At 36.0% G+C, this 27718-nt stretch overlaps 1 protein-coding gene across 1 annotated transcript in view; it reads right to left on the reverse strand.

Annotated features, from left to right (window-relative positions):
• LOC144437546 (protein CBFA2T1-like) overlaps positions 1-27718 on the reverse strand; it is a 176139-nt gene that overhangs the window by 137176 nt on the left and 11245 nt on the right. The window contains exon 2 of the mRNA XM_078126499.1: positions 1562-1703. The gene's annotated coding sequence lies outside the window, so the exon portion shown is untranslated. The remainder of the gene's footprint in view (positions 1-1561; positions 1704-27718) is intronic.

A 27718-nucleotide genomic window follows, 5' to 3' on the forward strand; every position in this document is an offset into this window, starting at 1 on the left:
ACAATATGATCAAAGGCTTGATGCATGCAGCCCTACGTGTACCAATCATATATGTAGTTTACAAACACAAGGGGGTCGTCCTCAGCCTGCAAATGCTATTAAATTACGTATCAAGACGAGTGAGATTTGTATGTGCGAATCATATATGTAGTTTTACAGGGGGGGGTGTCATCCTCGACTGCAAATGCTATTAAATTACGTATCAAGATGGGCGAGATGTGTGTGTATGTATGTGTGCGTGTGTGTGTGTGCATGCATGCATGCGTGCATGCGTGCATGTATGTGTGTCATTTTATAGGAGATTTCGTCTTATAAACTTGCAAATGATGTATCAAGATCAGTGACACTGAGATAGACACAATAAAGATAACATCCTTTACACAGTGTCTGCTCTGTATTTTGTTAATGGTGACAAAACAAATTAAATAAAAATGTAACAAAATAAATAAATACTTTTTTTTTTAAAATTTATCTTAATCAATAGTGTAACTTATAAATATATAATACACAAAAAAATGCAATATTTCCTACTCTCATTAATAATGTTTTTTTTCTCCACAATCTGGTTAAAATCTGATGTGGTGAATATTGCTCACTTGTTTCAGTTACGGCTATGTCATTTGTTTATTGTCATTTGTTTTTTATTTTGTTGTTCTGGGAAAGATCACTGCCTTCCTACATTTAGGCGATCACTCCCCAACTATCCAAGGAGATAACGAATTGAAAACAACAAATAAAGAAATTACACTGAAATCAGCACATCAGATTATAATCAGATTGCATGCTCCACTAAATTATACAATTAGTCATTAAATCTAACAAAAGAGTTTCAAAAAAATTGTTTCAGTTTCCTTAACTAAGTGTGTATGATTTACTTGAAAAATTATCTATGGTTACAATTTGATGGGTACTGGAAACAAAACTTGTATGATTACTCTGGATAGATTTGACCTGCTTTGATAACACCTAAGCAACCTATCTGGTACAGTATCCATCATGACAGAATACTGACTTGACTTCTAAATGGTTATATTATCAGGACTTCTTAATAATACAAAATTTCACAATTTCATAGTCCATATATTGAAATGTAGATTAGACAAACGAATGTACAGGTATCTGGTATTTAGGGTTTCCCTCGTTGTTCTGTGAAAGGTCTGCTGTTAACGTGTGATTGGAAGCGACAACAACAATTTGTATATCAATCAACAGAGGCATACTCTGTTGTCTTTTCAGCTATTAGTATTAAAGGTCCATTCCAATGACTGCTGCTGCTGTCAATTCCAAATAAATCAGGTGGGAAGACTCCAATCACAGATTGTCCAAAGATAGAGGCATATAGCTGCACAAAATGTGAATTAATACTAGTACACAACACATGTGCATTCATTTATAAAGTGATATTGGACGGGGAAGGAGTGGTTAATTAGTACTGCATTGCCATATACATGACAAGACAAGACAAGACAAGACAAGACAATGTTTCTACACGTACACGTACATGCTGCATGCAGGTAACCTAAAGGTGCATCTTTTACAGAAAATAAGCGACTTTCCATACCTTTCTGGATATTTCTGGCGGTATTTTCTTCTCGAAACTTTTGATCCTTCTCTTCAGCAGTAGCTATAGTATCTTCAATTGAGTTGTCGGAAAGTGTTAATTCAGTCAGACAACGAAGACGAGAGTCGATCTACAAAGAGATCTGTTAAAGAACAAACAGAGTAATAGCAATGAATACATGCACCACCTTTCTTTATAAGTGTCCCTTTTTAATTGTTAAGGGGACACATCCATTACACGGGATAGGGGTGACCTGCTGATCATGTAATTGTCTGTCAGTGACCTTTCGTAGATTAGCTAACTATTGTGCCTGGAAAACTCTATTTCATTAGAGGGGTGGCTGCTATACCTGTACTACCTGTGTCACCTGCTCTTAATTTTTGTTTTGGGATAATCCACTTCGCGAGGGCAGGATTGAAGCCACAGAGCTTTCATATTACATTTCTACTTTCAATCACAGACGATGCCAGTAATGATAGCATGTTTTTGTTGATGTTTTGTTACCATAACAATTTGAAAACTAATATTGGGGATGGCCATGAAAATAGCAAGATCTGTTACCATATATCTATTCTGATAAAAAATAACTGCAGGAAGGAATTACTAAAAGTTACACAAGTACACATACAAAATAAAGGGTGTGATCAAAGGTGGGGACAAAAAAAATGGAAGGTAAAACTGGAAAAATTCCCAGAAGAATTACTAAAGAGTTACGCAAGCACACACATGAAATAAAAGGTGTGTGATAAAGTGTGAAAAAAAAGGAAAAGTACCAACTGGAATGATCCCCAGGGGAATTACTTTTAGGAATAATCCCCAGAGGAATTGCCGAAAGTTACACAAGTGCACATATGAAATAATGGGTGAGATAAAACGTCTTTTTTAAAAAACACAGATAATTGCAATAGATGTGCAACCTAGAATAATTCAGGGCAGAACTACTAAAATTTACAAAATGATATTAGTTATACCATGTGACAAAAAGAACTGAAAACACACACACACAAAAAAAAAAAACCACGATATAAAACATAAAAACTGCAAACAGTAAAACGTGAGAACTAAAAATCAGTTTATTATCAACATAGAATGTTAACAAGTTGTCTAGGTGTTACTGTCTGAAAGAGACCAGACGTTTACTCACTGTCCGATAAGATTAATTGCAATTAACTGTAATTTTATCATTCATTGGTTTATCAAGTTCAAATCATTACATGATTTTCAAACGAACATTCGTTTTTAAAGGAAAAGTCCAGTCAGACTAATTTATGCTTTTTGTAGTACGTTTGCATTTACTGTGACTACTATTAGTAGTAATAGTAATATCAAATATATATACGGTACTAAGGCCTCATAAAAAAAATTACCCTAAATTTTAGAATAGGTGGGGTAGGTAGATTTTTTATTTTATTTTATTCTATTTTTTTTCAGGTAGTTATGTTTTCTATATGGCCTCTGTGTTATTGGTTTCTTCTCATCAGATAGTACAGCCATTACAGATTGGAAGAACAATTTTATATTGTCTTTTTAAGATGATGCCAGTTTCCGCATCCACTATTTCTGGCGAGACCACAATTTTCGCGATTTTATTATTTTTTCTCAAATATGTAAAAAAAAAAAGTTGAAGGTCGGCAGTGTAAAACTAGGTTGGGTTGGGTAACCTGAACCACACAATTATTTTTTATTAGACCTAATATCACAGCTGCAATAAAAAAAACCACCCACCATCCGTCAATCAAACTGTTTAGCCACCAATAGAAGACCTTTCACAAGGACCTATTGTTACAAGATAAATGCATGACCCTTCTTCAAAACCCTGTACACCTGAAGTAAGGTTATGAAATCTTCAACAAATGATACAAAACTGAGAGGGGGGGGGGGGGGGGGGGGGGCAGTTCATAATTAGTGTAGCATACTTGATCTGTTGATTTTTGTAACACATTGCTAAGCTCACTTCAGAGTTTCCAGGTAATCTTGGTGAGAGCCAGGTTCTGGAGTACTTGAAGTCTACTCTAAACGTGAGAGTGTCACTACATCTGTTCTTGTTTTCTTTCTTTTCTTTTGAACTGTGTCAAACATCTTTGTCTGATGATACTTTCCTAGTCTTGTGTAATCAACAAAATTTGACATTGTTGTTGACTTTTGAAAACAATTTGTCAGCATATGTAACATACTGTGGTCTATTAACTGGATGAACCCTGCAGATCTGATTGTCACATGCAGTAGTACGAGTATACGGTGATCTTCTTTTCTAATCTTTCCATTTCACTCATAGTAATACATGTAAACTAAATATGAGTTTAACACAGTATTCAATGGCAATATTGGATTCTAAAATGGCTTATAGCGGCACAAGTTGAGTTTACGTCATATAAACTATTCTAGTATAAGGCAAAAAAAAAAATAATTGTTTGGTTCCGGTTACCTATCCCCACCTAGCTTTTCACTACCTAACCTAAACTTTTTTAAGTATTCGAGAGAGAAAATAAAATCGCAAAGATTGTGAAGTCTCATGAGAAATAGTGGATGTGGAAACTGACATCAACGTAAAAAGACAAAATAAAACTGTTCTTCCAATCTGTAATGGCTGTACGTCTAATAGCAAATAAACAACACAGAGACCATTTGGAAAACAATGGAAAACCTGAACAAGACACTCACACAGAAAAAAAATATAAAATATAATTTGCTTATCACTGATGGGATCATCATGTTAGGAATACTGCTTCATCTACACATCCCCAGATGCATACCCATAAAATTTTCAGACTAATCTGCTCAGTAGTTTTGGAACTATATACTTTTGACAAATAAGACACATTTTTAGACCTAATTTGCATATCACTGATGGGATCAGCATATCATGAACAATTCTTAATCTAAACACCTCTAAGAACGTTCCTACCAAATTTCAGATCGATCTGCTGAGCAGTTTTGGAATTTAAGTTTTTTATTACCACAAACCACACTTTTTGACCCAAATCACACACCGGTGGTAAGATTGTTTTGATTTGAACAATTTCCCAACTAGACACCCAAGGTAACATACCCACCAAATATGGCAATCGGTCCAGTAGTTTTTGACTTTAAGTTGTCCACACACACATGCGCACGCGCGCGCACACACACACGCGCACACACACACACACACACACACACACACACACACACACACACACACACACACACACACACACACACACACACACACAACTTTGCCATGCCTATAGCACTACATAGCACTGAATCTTATCAGTTCAGTTGTGCTAATGAGAGTGCATTTATATATATTCAAACTTTTGTAAGCAACTTTGTGATAATTTAGGAAAGTATTATCAGACAAAGATGTTTTCACACAGTTCAAAAGGAAAGGAAGACCACAAGAACACAGATAATTGTGGTAAATATCGGATCAGCCAAGTCGTGGGTGGGAATGATCGCTAGATTTGAAAGCTAATGACTAGTCTTTAGTCTATTAAAACTAAGACCTAGATAATATTACTTTGCAATATCTCTTCCTCTAGCTGTTGGATAATGAGATCTGACAAATTATTGCATTCCTTCTACGCTTGTGTATACATTAGAGGGGGCAACATAAACTAACCTTGATATAGAAATAACCATGAACTAGAAAGGTGCAAGCAAACAAAACCTGACATGAACCATCTTAATGTGGTCATATGGATGAGGATTGGGTATTTATTTTGGATTTTTAATTTATAAAATAATTTCATCATGGTGTCCTACTTGAAAAATCAATGTGAAACAACATAGACCAAGTCTGTGTTTGTAATTCAATAAACTACAAAAGACTGATAAATATGTAAAACGTTCATTACTGTATTACAATAACAAACTTTTTACACTTTTTTTTTTTAGCTTTTTTTGCAAGGTATTTAGTTACAAATACAGACTTGGTCTTTGCTGTTTCAGATTGATTTTATAAGTAGGATGCCATGATAAAATTGTCTCGTAAAATAAAAATCAAAAATAAATACCCAATCTTCATCCATATGACCACTTTAAAGGGTCATAATTTTTTGTGCATATTAATGGCAAAAGTAAGATCAATGAATTCAAAAGAAATACATCATACAAGTATTGAACATGTTAGTTGTGTTATACTCATACCACACACACATTCAAACTTAAAAATCTGTCAGAACAAAAAATGAAGAATGACCAGTTATTACCGAATTCAAAGGACTGAAAAAGGAGTAAAACAGTCCTGATCAATTTATAAGTACAATCCTGATATTTGGAATATGACAGAACCCCATGACATGTGAGTGCAAGTGTGGCGTACTCAGAACATTTGCATACGTGCTTGCAGTGTTCTCTGCATCCATACTTTCATGAGTGTAGCAAGTAAAAGTATAGCAGAAAAAACACTGCAAGCATGAGCACAAATACCCCGAGTGCGCCACACTGGAACTCATGTGGCATGGGGTTCTGTGATTATTACATATGTTTATTGATGTTTATTGGAAACAGCAAATTTCCATAAAAATCACACAATCAAGCGATTTCGTATATCACAAACGATTGCATCTTCATTTGCATATCATTTGCATGCAAGTAAATTAAATGCACATAATAAGAAATGGGGGCAGTTTTTGAAGTTGATAACTTTTAAGAAAAGTTTTCCAATATAAAATGTAAACATTTCTATTCATGAAAAAGCTAGAGTTGTATCTTTACCCAATAAAAAAAAGGTAAAAACAGGGATGGGATAAGTAGTCATGTGGTATACTATAAAATAATGTTTTCGGTATTGCACTGCAGTGTAAATGCCACTAGTATATGTGCGCACACCAGTGCAAGTAATCTCTGGTATATTAGGTATTATGATGAATATTCTTTAACAAAGGATAAGGCAAGATATATGTGGGTTCAAATATCTGTGTATCTTGTCACTGCATTCAGTTGTGTTTTACATTTGTAGTTACATCATCACCTGTAGAAAAAAGTCCCATTAAACAACAATTTTTTTTTTGTCAAAATGGAAACTAAATATCTAGCAGGTCATGAAAAACACATAAGACTGATAACAGTTGCTGTAATTTTCAGTGATCATGTCTGCCTTTCTATTCCCAACAGACATTTCTAGTGGATTTACTGAGTTTAACAAATACACACGTACATTGTACCACATGCAGAATTCTTTCTCAGTCCAGTGATATAACCAACAAATACCAGAGAAATAATCCATAGATGGTATGAAGGCACAGCCATGAAAATTGATACAGAATAATTCTTATCCTCTACGTCTACAGTTCTGGCCTTTGTCTCTCTCTCTCTGCATCTGTGATAAAACAACGATGGCTGGAGTCTGTCCATCAACTTTGTACATATGTGCATCGACTTTAAGCAAAAGACATAAACCAAAGCTGCCTGTGGTTGGGTGAATTCCAACATGTACAGGGCAACAGCCAGAAAAACCCATACTGTGGTTTTTTCAAACATATGTACACATTTTTTAACCCAGAAGAATTGCAAGCCGATCATTTTTTTCCAATATCTTTACACACATATGAAATACTATATTTGGCCATAAACATTAAAAAAAACTTGTCAGACTTCCAAGTTGGTTAAGTCAATCGGATCAAACATTTTGTCCGCAGGAATTAATTGACAGTTGGCACCTGTCGATGCGGTTCTCAAAACAGCTGGTAAAATTGTCTGCTTACAGTCCTAAGTAATATGCATGGTCAAGAAAGCCGCCAGGCGTTATCATCTTTCACACAGCTGTATAGATCTCAATCATAATCTCATATTGTGATATTTTGAACTTGGTTCCAGGAGTATGAAGTCATCAAATGCCCATGGCCACCTTGTAATAAACCTTATAATATTTAAAATTGTCAGCATTTCCTGCACTGATGTGCTGCAACAGCTGAGAATACCTACTTTCTCTGTAAAAGGAATACGCTAATAACATAACTGCTTCATAAGATAACTTTATCAACATTCATGAGCGGTTTATTTTTATCTCTATGACTTCCTATTTTCCTCATTACATGATCACATGGTTTAGATGTCACTAGTTTTATTGCTAAAATGAATGCAAGGTATTTGCACACATCTGTTCTACAGTATTACCAACAAATTGGTTCATCTTAGTCATTTCTGGGGCAATAGCTGCATTAAAGTGGGAATAGAAATAGTTTGATATATAAACTTAAATCAGTTTATAACCATTCTCATTTCATTAGTTTGATTCAAGCACAAGTAAAACCATTTGATTCTAAACTACCTCCTAACAGGGTGTATCTAGGTGGTATCCTGGTAGTACTCAGTTAGGTGCATGGTACCCGGGTAAATTGGTCGTAAATCAGGTACTAAACAGGTGTTGCCCAGGAAGTTCATGTGGTCCCACTGTGGTACTTAGGTGGTACCCTTGTAGTACTCAGGTGGCACCCATGCAGGTACATAATTATATAGAGTGCCCCAGCTAGTACTAATCAACTGGTACAAATGGGACCCTGGTAGTATCCTTATAGTACAAGTGATACCCAGGTGACACCCAGTACAAGTGATAGTACCCTGGTAGTACAAGTGATACCCAGATGGCACCCAGTACAAGTGGTACCCAGGTGGTGCCCAGGAAAGTAAAAGTGCCAGGTACCCAGATATCACAGGTAGATATGTTAGGTGGCTGTCCCAGGACAGCTTAATTGACAACTGTGTGAACACAAGCACCCTTCAAACTTATTTTGACATTGTCCTGACTTAAATCATGACAGCTATTAAGTGATGAGACGATCGCTAAATGCTCCCCTTAAAGTGAAACCATTCTGGATTTGTAATTATGAGCCTCACTTGATTTAGTGCATGTTTACTAGACTCTTGGAATAAAAAATGGATAATGCCAATAACTGTTGTCTCCTCATTGTCAATGCATTTCACACACTAGACACTCATCTTCATTCTGTAGTCAATTCACAATTGCTTAGTATACCCATTCAGGTGGTAAAATTCTCTTTGTGGTCTACATGTACCATGTACATCTGGTTTTGGTGTGGCCAAAATCTTCATTTTTGCATTCCCGAAAATGCAACAATTGTATCAACGGCATAATCAAGACTGATATTTTTCATTTGAACTTTTAACTAGCTCCTGGTCTCGAGGCTATCTGTGGCTTTGATTCCTTCAGGACAATCTCAAGGCCATCCATGGCTTGATTCCTTCATGCATAATCTCAGGCTATCTGTAGCATTGGTTTCTCCACAGACAATCTCAGGCTATCCATGGCTGTGATTCCTCCACAGATAATCTCAAGGCTATCCGTGGCTGTGATTCCTCCACAGATAATCTCAAGGCTATCCGTGACTTTGATTCCTTCACAGATAATCTCTTGCTATCTGTGGCTTTGACTTCTCCACAGATAATCTCAAGGCTATGATGGCTTTGACTTCTCCACAGATAATCTCAAGGCTATCTGTGGCTTTGATTCCTTCACAGATAATCTCAAGGCTATCTGTGGCTTTGATTTCTCCACAGACAATCTCAAGGCTATGGTGGCTTTGGTTTCTCCACAGATAATCTCAAGGCTATCCGTGACTTTGATTCCTTCACAGATAATTTCTTGCTATCTGTGGCTTTGACTTCTCCGCAGATAATTTCAAGGCTATCTGTGGCTTTGATTCCTCCACAGATAATCTCAAGGCTATCTGTGGTGGCTTTGATTTCTCCACAGATAATCTCAAGGCTATCTGTGGCTTTGATTCCTTCACAGATAATCTCAAGGCTATCTGTGGCTTTGATTCCTCCACAGATAATCTCAAGGCTATCCGTGGCTTTGATTCCTCCACAGATAATCTCAAGGCTATCTGTGGTGGCTTTGATTTCTCCACAGATAATCTCAAGGCTATCTGTGGCTTTGATTCCTCCACAGATAATCTCAAGGCTATCCGTGGCTTTGATTCCTCCACAGATAATCTCAAGGCTATCCGTGGCTTTGATTCCTTCACAGATAATCTCAAGGCTATCTGTGGCTTTGAAGTTTGATTCCTCCACAGATAATCTCAAGGCTATCTGTGGCTTTGATTCCTTCACAGATAATCTCAAGGCTATCTGTGGCTTTGATTCCTTCACAGATAATCTCAAGGCTATCTGTGGCTTTGATTCCTTCACAGATAATCTCAAGGCTATCCGTGGCTTTGATTCCTTCACAGATAATCTCAAGGCTATCTGTGGTGGACTTCTCCAGATAATCTCAAGGCTATCTGTGGCTTTGATTCCTCCACAGATAATCTCAAGGCTATCTGTGGCTTTGATTCCTCCACAGATAATCTCAAGGCTATCCGTGGCTTTGATTCCTTCACAGATAATCTCAAGGCTATCTGTGGCTTTGATTTCTCCACAGACAATCTCAAGGCTATGGTGGCTTTGACTTTTCCACAGATAATCTCAAGGCTATCTGTGGTGGACTTCTCCAGATAATCTCAAGGCTATCTGTGGCTTTGATTTCTCCACGGATAGCTTCTAGACTATTCGAAATGTTGAGAAGGAAACAAAACCATGGAAGCCTCTAGACTAACCCCTTTGTTGACTGAGAAAAAAGTCTGCATGAGACTTGAGTGCAAAACTAGTTGGAAGTAAGTGACTAATTCTTGTCGACTACGTCAGAATAGATTTTGCTTTCATGCTGGTTACAACATCGCTATGATACATTATATACAGTACCGAAGACAGCCAGCACAGTCTTCCTTATGTCTACCACATCCAAACGACAAGAAATCAAGTGAAAGTGCCGAACTTGTTGCTGCCATGAACAAAGCCATCACTGATGACATTTTATCTATGCAGCAATCTGATCCCCAGTTCAAAGTTGGCAAACTAAATCATTCATGATGTTCTGCCCATTTATGTGTGTAGACTAGTACTGTATGTGTGACATGTGCATGTGTGGTATATTGATGTTTTCATCCATTTTGAATATATTATTTCAACGCACTCTTCGCTAATTTTGCTCAAAGAACATGATTTACAGTACTACAGTTAAATCTAGTATTGCTTTATAAAGTATATATCAAAAAACATAATGGAGTCCATGCTACCTACGATGGCTAGATTTTATATTTTTGTGGTTGATAGTGTTCTCGTCAGTGTGCCCTCTAATGATAGCCAAATTTTGTTGTTGTGAGTCAAAATGAGAACATCTGGCATTTCTTGTGAGTCACCACATAGTAAGAGATAGAGGAACACCAAATTTTGGTGTGTCACTAGAAATTGTGTGCATCAATGGCGCGTCATATTGGCTCTTAATAGAGGGGACATTGGGTTCTTGTGTTACACTAACTTACAGCGGCTCAACATCAAACAACCATGGATTCCATGCTTAGCTTACACTTTTGGTATGGTTCGGGTTTGAATAAGCAGCTTTGGTAGGGGTGTGCAGCCAAAACCACACACCCCATTTTAGACCCATTTGACTAAAAATCAATAGCCCATTTTAGACTATTCAGGTTTTTTGTCAGTCAACGTTACATTGTATTATGGGGTGAAATCTAAAAAACAAGCATTTCAGGGGTGTTAGGCTGGATATCTAGTCACTACCAATATAAAAAATGTCAACTAATTTTATAAAGAATTTTATAGTGGGGGTGGGGGGAGTAGGAACTAGTCAAGAATTTACAATGTGGATGTCATGATTAATTCCCAGACCACATTCTAGACCAAACAAAATCGATTATTGTGTAGTGTGTGCCCCATTTTAGACTCTTTAGCTCTAAAAGACAGTCTCCATTTTATACCAAACGACAAGAAAACTAACTCAAAGGGCGGCACAGATATGTTTAGCAAATAGCAGGTGTAACTCCCCAACCCTGGAAATGTTGAAGATTTCTAATGAAAAAATATTACATAAATTAATTAAAAAATGAGAGACAAATTAACTCTGACACTGATTATACAGACTATTAAACATACAGACCACCGATATCTTGCTATAGACCACCAAAATCTAAAATAGGTGGTCTATATGGACCACTAGCTACTTTAAAAGTAAATTTTTACACCTTGCTGTTTATAGTATTCTAGACTTGTGTAACAACGTGCAACATTCAAGGACAGCAGGTTAGTCAACAGCAGTGCTCATCAGGCCGAGGGGGGCTAGATAATTGCTGTGGTTGATACAATGATCTTGTGTAACGCTATGAAAGACTCTTCAAGACCTCAGTGGAAGCTGGTGCCGTACAAAAGTGTATTGTACATGTATCTTATCCTGATTGCTTTATTGTGAATCTAGTATCTACTCTAGACAACATGGGCACAACCTTGGTGCAATTAATGATTGTGCTAAATATAGTAACCCTGGGACTTAGATCTCCACACCTTGCTATCCACAAGTTCTGGCAGCTGATTACTTTCACTGTGGCGAGTTCACATCAATGTACGTGTCATTTCATATTCGCTTGATGGAGAAATCACAAACACAGGCGTTAGCGATACTCCAATTATGTCTTTCAAATGCAATCATCCTTGCAGTACGGGTACCTGAAACTACACGTGACAGATATGACAGGGTGAATGCAACAACTCTTTCCTTGTCAATCCACAACAAATGTACTTCAAGTTTTGAGAGAGTATTCCCCTTTCAAGTACGTTTACTTGGAATATGATTCCTTTCAAAGTACACCGATGGTGTGGAAAGATAGTTTACAACTGACAGCACCTTTGACAGTTTTGATCATAAACTTAAACATAGGGGAACACAATGCTAAGCTTCGTTTACACTTACAATGTTTGCAATTTTATAAAGCCCCCATCTATAAAACTTTTAACTTTTTAGCTTATTTTGTGAATTTTCGCTGAAAAAAATACCAAAACTGTAAATTACATGATATGGTTTAAATCATTCTGATTGGCTGAATTACCTGCCAACTAATTATTGATGGTACTGTGCGTACACTGGCTTGATGTCCATGTGTAAACAGTCATGAAATGCTCCATTTATTCGTTTGTCAAAAAATCATTTATTTGTAGCACGCTGATAAGGTTTAATTATTAGGCGCAAAAAAATTAATTGTTTCTGGTCAGGACATTTTGCCTAAAAGAGGTGCGACGATGCGATTTTTTTTTTAATTCTCAAACCTGTCACTCAATCTACTATTTGTGGCAGTTATTGTTCTTTTTATTTAGTACTTTAGAGCAAGTGTGTATGTGGGGCAAATGTCATTTGCTTGTTCATGATTGGCTCTGCAGTTGTCTTTACTGAAGTGGGGAGGGTTATTTTTGTGTTTCTCTCCAGATATGCAGACTGCATGGGCTGGACAAACACGAACAAAAAAAAGACCGATGTGAGGGTATTTAAGTGATACGAGCGCAGACCAGAAACAATTCTTTTTTTCGGAAGGGGGAGGGATCGAGTCTTAGTCAACAAAACATGTTTTTAGCATGTACAAAGAAAATAATGACAAATGAAGATAATGGTTATTTCAAGTCACCTAAGCTTTTGTTTTCATTCTATGTCTTATGATTCTGTGGATATCCAGCCCAGGTGCCTCTGCTCTTATCGTCATACTAACCTGCCACACAAATACTGTAATTTATCACCTCACATGTTCATTTTATATTTATTTGCCTAGTTATCTCTCATTACCCAATCATTTCAACTCCCTTTGATAACGCATACTTGTTCACAAACAAAGTGGAGTAGTAATTACTGATGAAAACATGGCTGTCTACATATATATAGTTCATATCAGTGGTTCAAATTTCCACTCAGGTCACTCAAAATGAACTGCAGTCAACTTTTCAAATATGCGTGCATCATACCCTACAATCCAAGTTAGCTTGTTTGTCCTTGGAGAGGTTAAAACCCAAATTTATAAGCTTTTTACATAAAACCTTGATTAAACTATACTTCGTATAATATTAAAATATTGCTGCATGTCTTCTTAAAGCTCTATGACGTCACGATTGTCTTCTGGCATTGTTAGAACAGTTAATTGTATAGTAAGGACTTCCTGGACATTTTTTATACATACCATAAATTATGTCATCAGATCATTTATATGTTAACATCAGGCGTATGTTCAGTCAATGGCAAGTGATGGTTATGTATAGTTTGTATTAAAGTAGAATACTGTGAAAACCCTTCATTATGCAGCATGAATTTAAGTCACACCCCAAATTGTATAAACTAGAGCTTGTGCCCCTTTAATGTTAAGTTAAACATTAACTCATCTCTCATATAATTAGTCATTTTGTGAGAATACTTCTTTGATCTCATATTCTTTAAGAATGTGAAAAAAAAAGAAAAGTACGGGTTCACACCTAAAATGTCAGCTTTTCAAAAAAAAACATTTAAGACACTGAATATTCTAATTGCTAAGTCTTAACTACATGTATAATGCCGATACTTGCAGTGCTTTTGTACTTTTTTGATGTGGTACCTTTCACCGAATGAAAGTCAAAGCTGTGAAAAGTGAAATGAAATGTAACAATAAAGTATAAACAGTTTTATACCATGCATGAGCCAAGTTGAACAAAAAATATGGAATATATACTCTCGTTGTTCTGCATCACGACAACGCGTGTCTATGTCACTGGTTCTGCTGTGTTCGAAATGTGAGTCAAAAAGTTCAAAATTGCCCTTACTTTCTCCAATTCTTTTTTTAAATTACTGGAGATGGTATAATTATATTATTCCCTAATATTTTTCTTCATTCAGCCAAGGAAAATATGAGTGACCTAAGGGGCTTTGTCACTGCTCGTCTAGTGACTCATAGTGACAAATGCCCCTTAGGTCATTCTTTTTTTTCCTTGGCTGAACGAAGAGAAAAATATTGGGAATTATTTTTGATAAACACAAGTCATAAAACATACCAAGATATCAAAATTACTGTCACATTGGTTAAATTTGAATAACAATGCTAAATAAATAATTAACAATGTTAGAATTATCAAAATGGTAATATAATGTCAACAAATTTACAGTACGTACTATGCAGTGATGTAAAATAAAGAAGGTAAACAATATTTTGACATGTATATATTGAATTTGTAATTTTTACTTAAATTGAATCAAGATGTAACACATACATAAATACACGGATGAAAAGTCGATGAAATTGTTGAATTTGCGAAAATGAATCGGGATGAAAAATACACTACGCTAACAAATTCCAACCTTTCACACTTGAAAAAAATGGTAGCAATACTTATGAGTATGTACAAGAATGAGAAGTCATTAAAACAATTGCAAAATTTGAGTAACTGGATCATGAGAAATTATCTAAAGATGGGAAATTAAAAAGTTTGAAAGTTGAAAAAAAAAATGACAAGACATGTGGAGAATGAGTCAAAAAAGTATTACTCACTTTTGTGTTGTGAGATGTGAAATGAGTATATTGACAGAACTTGCTGGTTGACTAGGTCAAATGTGTAACTATGCCAATGCCTGTAAGCTACACAACACTGCGAACAGCTGCAAAACGTTAGCATGTAATGAATTCATCTCTGATCATCGTGGCTTGTTTCCCTCATGACAAGGCCAGATTTAGTTGAATCGAAAAAGGAAACCTGCTCCTGATAACTCAGGTTTGACGGCTAGGAGCAGATGGAACATTTCTTTCAGGCATATAAATGGTGTGAACACAGCCCTGAGATTCCATTAGAAAGATTGGGGGATGTTTTTTAGGGTGCTGGCTAGTGGGAGTGTTATGTCACTTTACAGTGGTTGACACTTCATGGATCATTTCAGACAAATGGCAAAATCCAATACAAAAGTTTCGCCTCATTACAATCAAGGTTTTAACATCTAACTGCTGCAGGGTGCAGTAAACGGGAGTAAACTTTGGTTTGCACTCTCTTAAAGAAATGAAAGTTGTGAGTAATATATTTCTTGTAAGATTGAAAACGACATTGTATCTGTTAATCAGTGGTCGATCTTAACCATAATATTGTAAGGTTTAAATTATACATTCAGCCAATACCAGGTAGGTGGTTACCTATGATTACTAATCAGGATGTACAATATATTATGAGTAAATCATTGTATCTAACCAAATATTTTCAAAAAATATGTTTAAACTGCATCTAGTGGCACTAAACACTGGTGTCATTGCCATCATGAATGTAACATACCGGTACATGTACTACTGGTATATGATAACATGTTGATTGAAATGGACTGAGAGCATTCACCAATTCACAACCACACAGTACACTCATTTTGGGTTTTTCTGATACCATGTCCAGATGAGGTAGTTTTTGTTAGTTGACAAACACAATGTCAATTATAATCACATAACATCGCAATCACTATATAATTAAACTCTTATCCATCTCAAGTTCCAACCACCAGTTTGAGTTTAGCTATTTGCATGATGGCCAGATTTCACGTGGAGAAAAAGTCGGTCCAAACTCATATAAATTTCTATTCAGAAACAAAGAAGGTTTGTACAAATGTGCTGTAGTTACTGACTAGGTTTTCACAGTGTTGGACCTTGGTAGTCTTAAGTTAAATATAGTCGTGCGTGGATTTTGTTCTTCATTTTACCCTACCACAGAAATGTTGTTTTTTCATAACCATGTCCATGAGTACGAGTAGAAGCAACATCATCAAACTCTCCAACAAAGTTCAGGCTTGGTAACTTAAACTAATAATAGGAATAATCTAGAAACTATAATATAATGTAAGATCATTTTCTAAGATTTCTCTCTCCACCATCTAGTCAAATGGCTTTCTCTCAATCATTCCTTTTAACCACTGACAGTGGTAGTTTAATTCTAATGGAGCGTTGATATAAATGCAATGTTATCACGTTTTCACCTTAATTATATAATACTTTAAGACTAGATTTTGAGTTGGCAGTAGACTGAACAAAGTAACCAATTACAACAGCTTGTCAGGGTTTGATGGATTACTACTGACATGCACTGTTCATCCTTTTCCCAGCAGGAGATTTAGCTAGATTGGGGTATAATTTGTCCATCTTTGACTACACATGGGGGGGGAGAGAGAGAGAGAGAGAGAGAGAGAGAGAGAGAGAGAGAGAGAGAGAGAGAGAGAGAGAGAGAGAGAGAGAGAGAGAGAGAGAGAGAGAGAGAGAGAGAGAGAGAGAGAGAGAGAGAGAGAGAGAGAGAGAGAGAGAGAGGGGGGGAGGGAGGGAGGGAGGGAGAGAGAGACAGAGAGAGAAGAGACAGACAGACAGAGAGACAAAGAGAGAAACGAGCCCACATGTTAAATTTCTACTTAGTAGGAAGCATACCACATTATGTAAAGCTTCAACACTCATCGTAATGTGGACTCAAGATTTAAACATCATCTGACAACTATTGGCATGTGGTTATACAGTGTTTCCTTTGGGCATTTGAAAGGTTATGACAATTTGAAATGTATACTACACGCAAGGCGAAGGCTGGATGTTGAAAAACCTCATGAGATCATTCTATGTGGTTGTCATCTCCTCCAATATTATGACAATCATTCTAAGAATGACAATATTTAAAAAAAAAACATATGAAGGAAATAAAAGGTAAATACAGGAAATCTAACCATATTCCTACATTTGTACATCAGATTTTGATCATATTGGAATGGCTGCAATGTTTCACACTAATATAACTTGTTTCTAGAATTCACGAGTTTGCACCCAAAATAAATCTGTGCAGTTTAAAATGCTAACTATAAGACTGTAGAGTTCAATAGACCAATTGGTCACAATGTTTCTGACAAACACTCTAAAATAACTTTCATTTTAGAGTTTACAGAATTTGTACCAAAAGTAGATGCCAAAAGTTTAAAACATATAGCCCAGAGACTTGGCTATCTGGCATACAACATAATCCATGTGTCTCTGTTAACTTTAAACATCTAGAGCAAGTCAGAGTTCAGCTGTGTACCAATGGCTGTAATGTTGTGGACAATCACACTGAAATAACTTTTCTTCATAGAGTTTAGTGTATGTTGCTCAAAGTAAATGTCAGCAGTTTAAATGTAATCCACAGACTTGGCTATCTAAGCTTGCAATGTTGGTCACATGTCGAACAAGACAATTACTGTAAAGTCTCTGGCCTTCCTCTAACATCTACGAAGTCAGCTGTGTACCAATTGTAATGGCTGCAATGTTACGGACAACCACACTGAAATATCTTTTTTCCTTGAGTTTAGTGTACATGTATGTTACTCAAAGTAAATATCAGCAGTTTAAATGTAACCGACAGAGTTGGCTATCTGACTTGACAATATTGGTCACATGACAGGTAAAGTCGGTGGGCTTTAATTCTCTAAACATCTACGAAGTCAGCTCATACCAATGGTGGCAACGTTCACACTAAATTAAAACTTTCTTCCTAGCAGTTAGAGTGTAGTAAACGTCACCAGTTTACAATGTAACCCAGACAGAGTTTTATCTACTTGGCTTGACAATTCTGTTTGTATATTAAACCAGATAGATAATATCTGGTCGAGTATTTTAAATGCTATTCAACTATAATACAACATCTAGTCAGCAGCTCAGTGGCTGCAATTCTACGTTGTTGACAACACCCTAAAATAACTTTCATTTACAGTGTTTACAGACGATGACCTTCTGTACTATTTGTTCAGCCTAAATAGGTAAATATCAGCCTAGAATTATGTGTGTGTGAGACTGAAAGGAGTACATGACCTGTAGCTTGTTTACTCAGATGGTTTTTAGCACAATGATGGCATACGATTACCTATCTTACCAACACCACATGTCCAAAATAGTTGGTGTGATTGTACCGACAAATATTGTCACATTCGAGACCTGCACATTCCAGTAACTGGAACAACAAATGTACAGCCTATGTAGTTGTAACTTAGTCTTTTTTTTTTGACAGTTGATTCAAACTTTATACTTTCCCATATAATTTTCCAGAACTCTTCAAAGTAAACTCAAATTCAAGAAATATTTCCGGAAGTATTTCATCACATATTTCACAAAGACCTCTCAAACTACATGTAACTAGGCCTAAAGAAAATAATTTTTGGGTTCCGGTTACCCGATTCCACCTAGTTTTTCATTGCCAACCCTAAACTTTTTTTTTTATATTCGAGAAAAAAATAGTAAAATCATGAAAATTGTGTGAAGTCTCACAAGAAATACTGGATGCGAAATCTGACATCAACTTAAAGAAAAGGACAATATAAAACTGTTCTTCCATTTTGTAATGGCTGTACATGTGATGAGAAGAAACCAATAACACAGAGACCATTTGAAAAACCAGAACTATCTCTACCTGAACTAGACATTCACAACTGAAAAAAAAAAAAAAAAAAAATCTACCTACCCTACCTATTCTAAAATTGAGCGTAATTGGAACCACACAATTTTTTTTTATTAGGCCTAAACAACAGATTGATTGGGATAGACTTCCATACAAATTTTCAAACTTTGTACCATAATTTTGGTAGGGAACACTTCAAGAAAGGGGTACAGCCTGGTAATTTTTTTCGTACTGCCTCCATATCCCCCCTCCCCCCCCCCCCACCACTACCACCACCACACACACAGAGCCCCATTCTGCCCTGAACAAGAGAACTGACAACACTCCATCATTCTACTATTAACGTAACACATTCATTCATTGACAGCTCTTTAGTACACTGGGAATTGGGACAGGATTATAGTGAGTGAAATCAAGTCACAGGTGATGCCGAATAAAAACTCCTCCCTCACTAAATCACACAGTGCACGTCTCCAGAAACAGGTGTCTGACAGAAATCTGCCTCTGCTATGTGCATTTGTTTCTGCTGACGATAGTAGCATACATGTCACTGCACGGATGTCATGGGAAAATTGTTGCGGCATTCTGCATTCTTCCGTATTCATCCAGAAACAGGCATAGCATCTAAACTTATATGTATATTAGGTATGACTATGTATACAAAACATTGCTAGTATGCAGCTGAATACTATACTTTGCTATTCATAGCATCATGACGCAATTGTACCTGTTAGTATTTACTGGGACCTGGATTACAAAATGAACTTTGTTTTTCCAATGTAAAAATGGGCCATACTCCAGATCCGATTTTTTCTTTTTCTTATTTCTAGTTTAGTATATTATACTACTCATGGACAACTGCACAATGTTACATAAGGTCCATAAACAACCCTCATTTCTTTGGGGGGGGGGGGCAGGGATCTGTCATCAATGTGATTGTAGAACTTCATTTTCGCATGTCTAACCAAATTTCTGAAAACTTTCACGTCTTAAAAGATAACAGGTTCTCTATTTACTGCTGAGATGTTGATAAGTTGATTACTGCTTATGTGACATACGGTGATGGATTTCCGGTAGTATATATGTGTTTACTATCATGTTTTTACATTGCATTGGTCGTAGTGGTATGACTGCTACAATTTTCACCTACATTATTACATGTTGATGTTACTTTACTTACAAACGAAGTTTATTTGTGAGATTTGTGATAATCTCTTAGTATACTAAAATCTATGTAACCACCACTAGTATCCAGGAGATCTGTGGTACAGTAATTATAGGCAAAGACTAATATGACCCAAAGGAATGCAAAAGTAAGGATCGAGTAAATTTAAAAACAGTCCTTAGGCCTATCAAAAAAAAATTGTGTGGTTCCGATTATGCTCAATTTTAGAATAGGTGTTGAAGATAGATTTTTTTTTACTTTTTTTTTTCATATGTGAGTGTCTAGTTCAGGTAGTTATGTTTTCTGTTGTTTTCCGTATGGTCTTTATGTTATTGGTTTCTTCCCATCAGATGTACAGCCATTACAGATTGGAAGAACAGTTTTATGGCGGTGTCTTTGTAAGTTGATGTCAGTTTCCACATCCAAATCTTGAGCGAAAGCTTAATCTCGAGTCTGTTACCACGTTAAAACTACACTTAGCGAGTTTGTAACTGTATCATTTTTTTCGATCAGATAACCACAATCTATTCACTGAAAAGTTGGACATGTTAATCAATGGTCGATCTTATCCATTAATATTGCAATAGTGGGTTGAAATCGTGATCATTGAGGGCGCTGATTTTTGGGTACGGACCAAAAAATCAAATTGATTTGATTTATCATGCATACAGCTATAAAAAGGACGCTCACATTTATTATACCATGCACAAGCCAGGTTCAACAAAAAATATGGAATATATACGCTGGTCGTTCTACGTCCCGACAATATGTATCTACATTATTGGTTCTGCTGTGTTCGAAATATGTGTATGCTACTAAGCAAGTGATCAGAAACCGTGTATGCTACTAAGCAAGTGATCAGACTTAAGCCAGCAACTTGTCTAGATGGCTAAGGTGATTTCGAATCATCTCTGACCCTGTATGTAAACAGAGATCTTGAGATTTGATGCCATGGATAGCACTGAACTAGCCAGCAAGTGACTTCAGGAGACAAGGTAACTTAGGTTGTGGGTATAGACTGTAAGAAACATCATATCATGTCATGTCACGTCATGTTATGTCATGTCATGTTATGTCATGTCATGTCATGTTATGTCATGTCATATGTTTTTCAGCCCTTATCAAGCTTCTCCTTTCTTGAGTGTTGACTGATAGCATGGTACAAATGTCATATCTTACAGAATACATTGTGGGTTAGTTCTACAACACTGTGAGTTACTAAATTGTTGAAATGTTAGGAATCAAAGTTTTTACAACTATATACATATATATGTGTATGAACAACAGACTTTAAATTATGGCAAAATAAAAAAATTGTATTTCCGATTACCTGACCGACCCTAGTTAAGGCAGCCAACACTAAACATTTTTTAAACATTTAGAACAAAACAAAAACAAATTCTTGGTCTCCTTGACCTTGCATACCCATGTTTTCTTTCTCCAGTGATGTCTGTAAATATTTCATCAAACTGTCATAGAAGGGGTATTCTGATAGACATTTTGTTTGTTTTGGGGTCGAAACAATATTTTTCAAAAATAAAAACAGATAAAAAGGTAAAGATAAGTGTTTCTTATAGCATGGCCTCAGAAAATAGCGTAGGTAGGTCGCGATTTTATTTTTTTTAAATTTTATTTTAATTTTCCCGCCTAACTTAACTAGTATAATGCGGTTTTTGGTAGTCTTATGGTTAAACCACTGCAGTAAGGGTTCAATCCATGATTTAGATTCATTAAATTTGCCATTCTGTATAAAAATTAAATAGAATAAAATTAATGAAGACTTAAATTTGGTTTGATTCTGCCAAACACAAGTTTTCTACAGAAAGTCTTTCGTTTTTCCCCTGCATTAACATTGAACCCATCAGGGTGGTCCTAGTACTGGACAGTTTAAATGACAAGTTTATGAAAACTTAAACTACCCAATGTAAATGAAGATTTTTATAATCACTATTGATGTGGAAATATTACTAACAACATAACCATATTATAATTACTTCTTGTTTTAAGCATCTAGCAAAATAAAACATTATTTCTGAAGAAATATACAATTATGGTACATAAAAATGTAGTTATGGAAACATAAAAGATGAACTCCATACCTATCAATTGTTACGTTCAAAATTTAGGAACATACTAAAAGAAAAGAACAAAGTTTGTATGTTTTCATTATCTTGTCCTTGAAATTCTCATCACAGCAGAGATATATATGTATACAGCCGGTATAATGTACATGCCTGGGAATGATAAACCTGCACTAGCTGATGTTGGAGCCTGTAAATGGGATTAGTCCCATAGGTCCATTCTCGGAAATAAATAAATAAATAAATAAATAAATAAATAAATAAATAAATAAATAAATAAATAAATAAATAAATAAATAAATAAATAAATAAATAAATAAATAAATAAATAAATAGCTGTATTATTTTTTCTATCTAGCAACCAACAATATATTCACTGAAATACCAATAATTAGACATTGTACATGTCACTTAGAGTCTGAGGTCTATTTTATCTACAAGTAGTAAGTTGAAATCGTCACTCATGGGGGTGGGGGTGGGAGGGTAGGGGGCTGATTTGTGGGTACAGACCTAAATAACAATTTGATTGACTAATTATGTAAGTTTGCACAGATGATTCAACACTTCAGGAATATGATATTATCAAGTAAGTCAATTATATCTTGCAAGAATATTTTTAAAAACTTTTCAATTGTAGTTTAGCTTGAAGAACAGTATTAGAGTCCCAGGAGGTGGGTATATGTTAACAGTAGTATAGAAGTCCAAGGGAGTGGGTATATGTTAACAGTATAGGAATCTCAGGGGGTGTGTACATATTGACAGTATTGAAGTCCCAGGAGGTGCATATCTGTTAATAGTATAGGAGTCCCAGGGGGTGGGTATATGTAACAGCATAGGAGTCCCAGGTGGTGTGTATGTTAACAACAGTATAGGAGTCCCAGGGGAGTCAGTCAGTAGGCTTACAATATAGGAGTCCCAGGGGGTTGGTATGATAACAGTATTGAAGTCCTGTGGGATGAACACAGAGACAGTGTTGAAAAGTCCCACAAAATAAAAAATAAATGACACCGTAATAGAAAGTAATGGACATATGTAATTGACTTTTAAAAGGACAACGAACGTACAGCAATGACTCAAATACCAAACTACATACCATACCTAATCCTGGTATGTGCATCTGTAAACTGTATTTTAAGTTAAGATACCCTGTTTACGTCGCCATCTATACTTGTACTTGGCTGTCTCACCAACCGCTTATAAAGCTATCAACAGAAACTGATTAATTTAGCCATGAACCCCATGGCATTTTATCATCATGTCTGTTTATAGATATTTACACAATATTCCCTATATGATATCGTTCTTGTGCTCATCTCAATGAGGGCACATTTACATACTGACTTTTTTTCTTTCTTTTTTTTTTTTTTTTTGGGGGGGGGGATATTTGAATTACTAATCCTTACGTTACCACTCCTTATTGTGACCAATCAGTTTGAGTCAATAATTTTCAAACCATATTAATCGGTTGCCATTCTTTAGCCTTAAGTTCAGGTCAAGTCTATGTTAAAAAGACAGTGGCCATGGCAGGATTAGGGTTAGCTACTTAGCATTACAAGCAGTTAGTACTGAGAGAGCGAAGCAAAATCTCAAATTGCAATGTAAACAAACTAAAGTTAATAGTATGCTCTTTCTTAGCACTGTTCACACTAGGACTTTATAATAAACATAAAACAAAAATTAAGATTTTGATTTTGATGTAAATTTTTTATAGACATAAGTTGAGACAAAAGTTATTGGTAGATCAAGAACTGTACATGGTGGTATTTGCATCTCACATCATCATGGATAACAGTCAAAACTGTCATACAGTTTATAAACAAATCGCCAAAAAACCCCCCAAAAACATCAAATTTGTAAACAATGGAATCTGAGAAAAGTGATCAAGTTTCCTAAAATATTCACCACATAAAATTATTTTGCACATAAGCCTTGGTAAAACTTTGGAAGCATTAGAACTTGGACTGAATTAAACTTTTTTAATTTTTTCATATTTTGGTTTCAAGTTTGTTTGTTTGTCTTTGTTCACTGAGGGGGTCTTAGAATGATAGAAGCATAGAAATAGAGTGAGAAAATCACACAAATCCAGTTTCAGAGACTTTTAAATGCTGAATAATTAAATCCTTGCGGGATCAAGATCTGTAGTATACATAAATACTATAGAAACTTTGCATTTGTTTCTAATTTACCATTCTGAAGTAACTACTTTCCTACTTTTATATGGCAATAGAAAAACCGTATCTGAATTATGGTATTACGAGCCTTATTTCTAAACATGCGTTTTCATCCCAAAAATCTGGGGAACTCGGTAATATTATGTGTCAAGCCCACATTTTACTACCCTAAAATAAACACTGTGTGTTCATGTACATTATTAATGACCATATGTAAAATGATGCTGTGTACATTGACATTCATTTTATTACATCATTAACCAAACTTTACTCAACAAAATTGTTATATGGACTGAGTTGATGTCCGATTCTGTACTTCATCACGCTTTATTGGACATGACAGTACATCTGCACCTGTTAGTTCATCCCAAAACTGAAGGCCGTACAACAGATGTGAAAATGAGAACCATATTTTTCGAGCCGATAGAATTCTCACGATATTTCATAAAATAACTTTTGGAATTCTCGGTGACGTCAGATGCAACCTCGATCAAATATCACAAACTTGTTGACCACATAATTGGCCGTAACAGATGACTCTCATTATAGGTATAGGCCGCAAACAAGTGCACAAGATGCAATTAACAGCTAATAAAAGTTGTCAAAACAGTGTGACCAACATCAAAAACTAGTGACAGTCAATGTAATAGAACACAATATATGAGTTATTTCAATGAACTATTTAATGTTGGAAACTGATCTCCTTTTAAAGTTGAAGTCTCATATCAATCCTTAGTCACTGTATACTCTATAAATTTCAAGATTAATATACATCTAATTACCTACTAACTGATGTTACCACTGACTTGCAAGGGCTTGCGGATTTCAAACAAAACTCGTATAATATTATACACCCTACTAGTGTATTTCATTTGACTTAAAATAATGCAAAAAATATGTTATCATAACCTAGTTAACATATAGAAACAAAAAAACCCCAATACAAAATTGCAATCCTGTTCCTTCCACCTGCTGTTGCCAAGGAATAGAACGTTGAGGGCGCTGTTCACAATATTACATCTGATAATGGTCAAGGTATTCAAATTATGTTTACAGACAGAATTTGGGACAAGATATGGAGATGGTACACAGTCACTCTCAGAAACATGAAGACTATAGAATACAAATATGTCAGTGTTTTCCTACAAAAGGTGCAAAATGTTTCAGCAATGTGCAACACCAGGTGTTTTTGATGCAATGTGCTAATAGAACACCTGGCAACATTTCAATGTTATGTTATTTTATTTTGTGATGGTTCATTTGCATCTGGTGACCTACATCAAGCTCACTTGTGTCATTTTCACTTACGTTTCTAAAGAAAAGCTTACAACTTTGCAAACACCTTCAGGTGTATGTTAGCCATAGTGCCAGTATGTTATACATGTGTTGTAAACAATATACACATGTGCCAGCCATGGGATTAATTTTGCTCAACCATATTATCACAAGATGGACTAGTAGTGGTATGGCAGCTCGTCTCGATGCCAGACTCGTGACTATCCTCCCTAATCTGTTTATGTATGCCGAGCGGTGCAGCCGCGAGAAGAGAGGGACAAAATGGCAGCAAGCTCTCTTGTATTTTTTTCGTCACACCTTACAAATAATCGATAAAATCACTTCCAAATATGATCACTAAATTTTAATGTTTTATGCAAAACTGGTATCAAATTGGCCACCAGATCCCTGATGTGTGTAAGAGTAACAAATCTAGAGCAAAATATTTTACGCCCCCCCCCCCCCTCAGACAATAAAAATTTTCAAAGCCCCCCACCCCTAATCGTCAAGGGAGAACAGAGAACATGTGACTACAAGATTTTAACACAAATCTAGAGCAAAATATTTAATGCCCCCCCTCACACAATCAAAATTTTTCAGCCCCCCACCCCATAAAAAAAATTAAATTAGAGAACATGTGACTACAAAATTTTAACAAACAGCAATGTTTATCAGTGATTAACATTTGTACTTAAGTACAATGTAGATTGATTTTTCTGAGAAATTTATTTTAATTTAAACAATTTGGAAAGGACAATTAATACATATAGCCAAAGTCTGCATACACTAATACATTTGCAAAATGATACTAATGATAACATTTCAACTCATTTAGAATTCAGAGAAAATTGAAAATTGAATGAAATATTGAAAATGGCTTCCAGTGTGAAAACAACATGTGATATCACTTATATTTATAAAGGTGGGAGGGGGGAGGGAGGGGGGGGGGATCTATATAAGTAACTGTGTCCTCTTTTATGTACAACTTCAGGTCAACCTGGGGTCAACTTTTAAGTCAATTGAGATGTTCACTCCTCAGACGTTTTCACTACCTTATCTACATAAACCATTATTTCTTGTTATCTGTGGTTTTGTCTCTGTGTATTCTATTTCCATCCACAAAATGAAGAGAAGCAGCTGTCACAGACTGTCCCTTAGGGGCTTTGCAATCAGGCAACGAATGGAGTTTAACCAGTGGGAATGCCTCCTGCTCTTGCCCATTATCAGGTTACTGAGACACACCAGCTGAGCATTCCACTATGTAGGGTATGCTAAATTGTGATTTTAACTTGAGTACTACAAATAAATGCTGTGTAGGTTATCTGTTATTCCTGGCCACACACACTCGTATTTTATTCCGACATGTCTCTTGTCAATGGCCAACCTGTCCTTATGTTTGTTTATTTCATTTCTGAGGTTTATGCCTTCTTTGCAGTTGGTTTAGTCTTGGTTAACTACACACAGCTGTTGGAATGATTGCCAGATTGTTTTTTATCTCCTAAGGACAGACATGATCGAGATTTGTTTGGGTTTGGGTGTGTCATGGCCTACTATACATTGTTCAACATCACTGACTTTTTACAGTCACTTTGACATTAATTGATGTGTCTACCTAACTTTATTCAAACATTTATTGAAAATGTAAACAAAAGTACAAATTTGTCATGCCTTATTACACCCATTCTTGTTATCCCTTGCCCAAGCTCAATGTGTCAAGCTTCGGTTCAACATGGCTTGACCAAGCAAAAATGTAACTTAATTCATATTTTCGAGCTTTGTCCATTTTTTAAAAATAATTTTGTCATTCTTTAACAGGTTTGTTACACTTTCTTTTAAATGTTGTTTTTAGCTTTATACCCTCTAATTATCACTGGACTAAAATTGATTCAGACAGACAGACAGACAGACAGACAGACAGACAGACAGACAGACAGACAGACAGACAGACAGACAGACAGACAGACAGAGACACAGTCAGTCAGACAGACAGACACAGTCAGACAGAGAGACAGACAGACAGACAGACAGACAGAGACAGTCAGTCAGACAGACAGACAGACAGACAGACAGACAGAGACAGTCAGACAGAGACAGACAGACAGACAGACAGACAGACAGACAGACAGACAGACAGAGGTAGACAGAAACAGACAGGCAGACAAATGGACAGAGAGATAGAGACAGACAGACAGATAGATAGACATAGACAGACAGACAGACATAGACAGACAGACAGACAGACAGAGACACAGACAGAGAC

Source organism: Glandiceps talaboti, chromosome 7, assembly GCF_964340395.1.
Source record: "Glandiceps talaboti chromosome 7, keGlaTala1.1, whole genome shotgun sequence".
NCBI lineage: Eukaryota > Metazoa > Hemichordata > Enteropneusta > Spengelidae > Glandiceps > Glandiceps talaboti.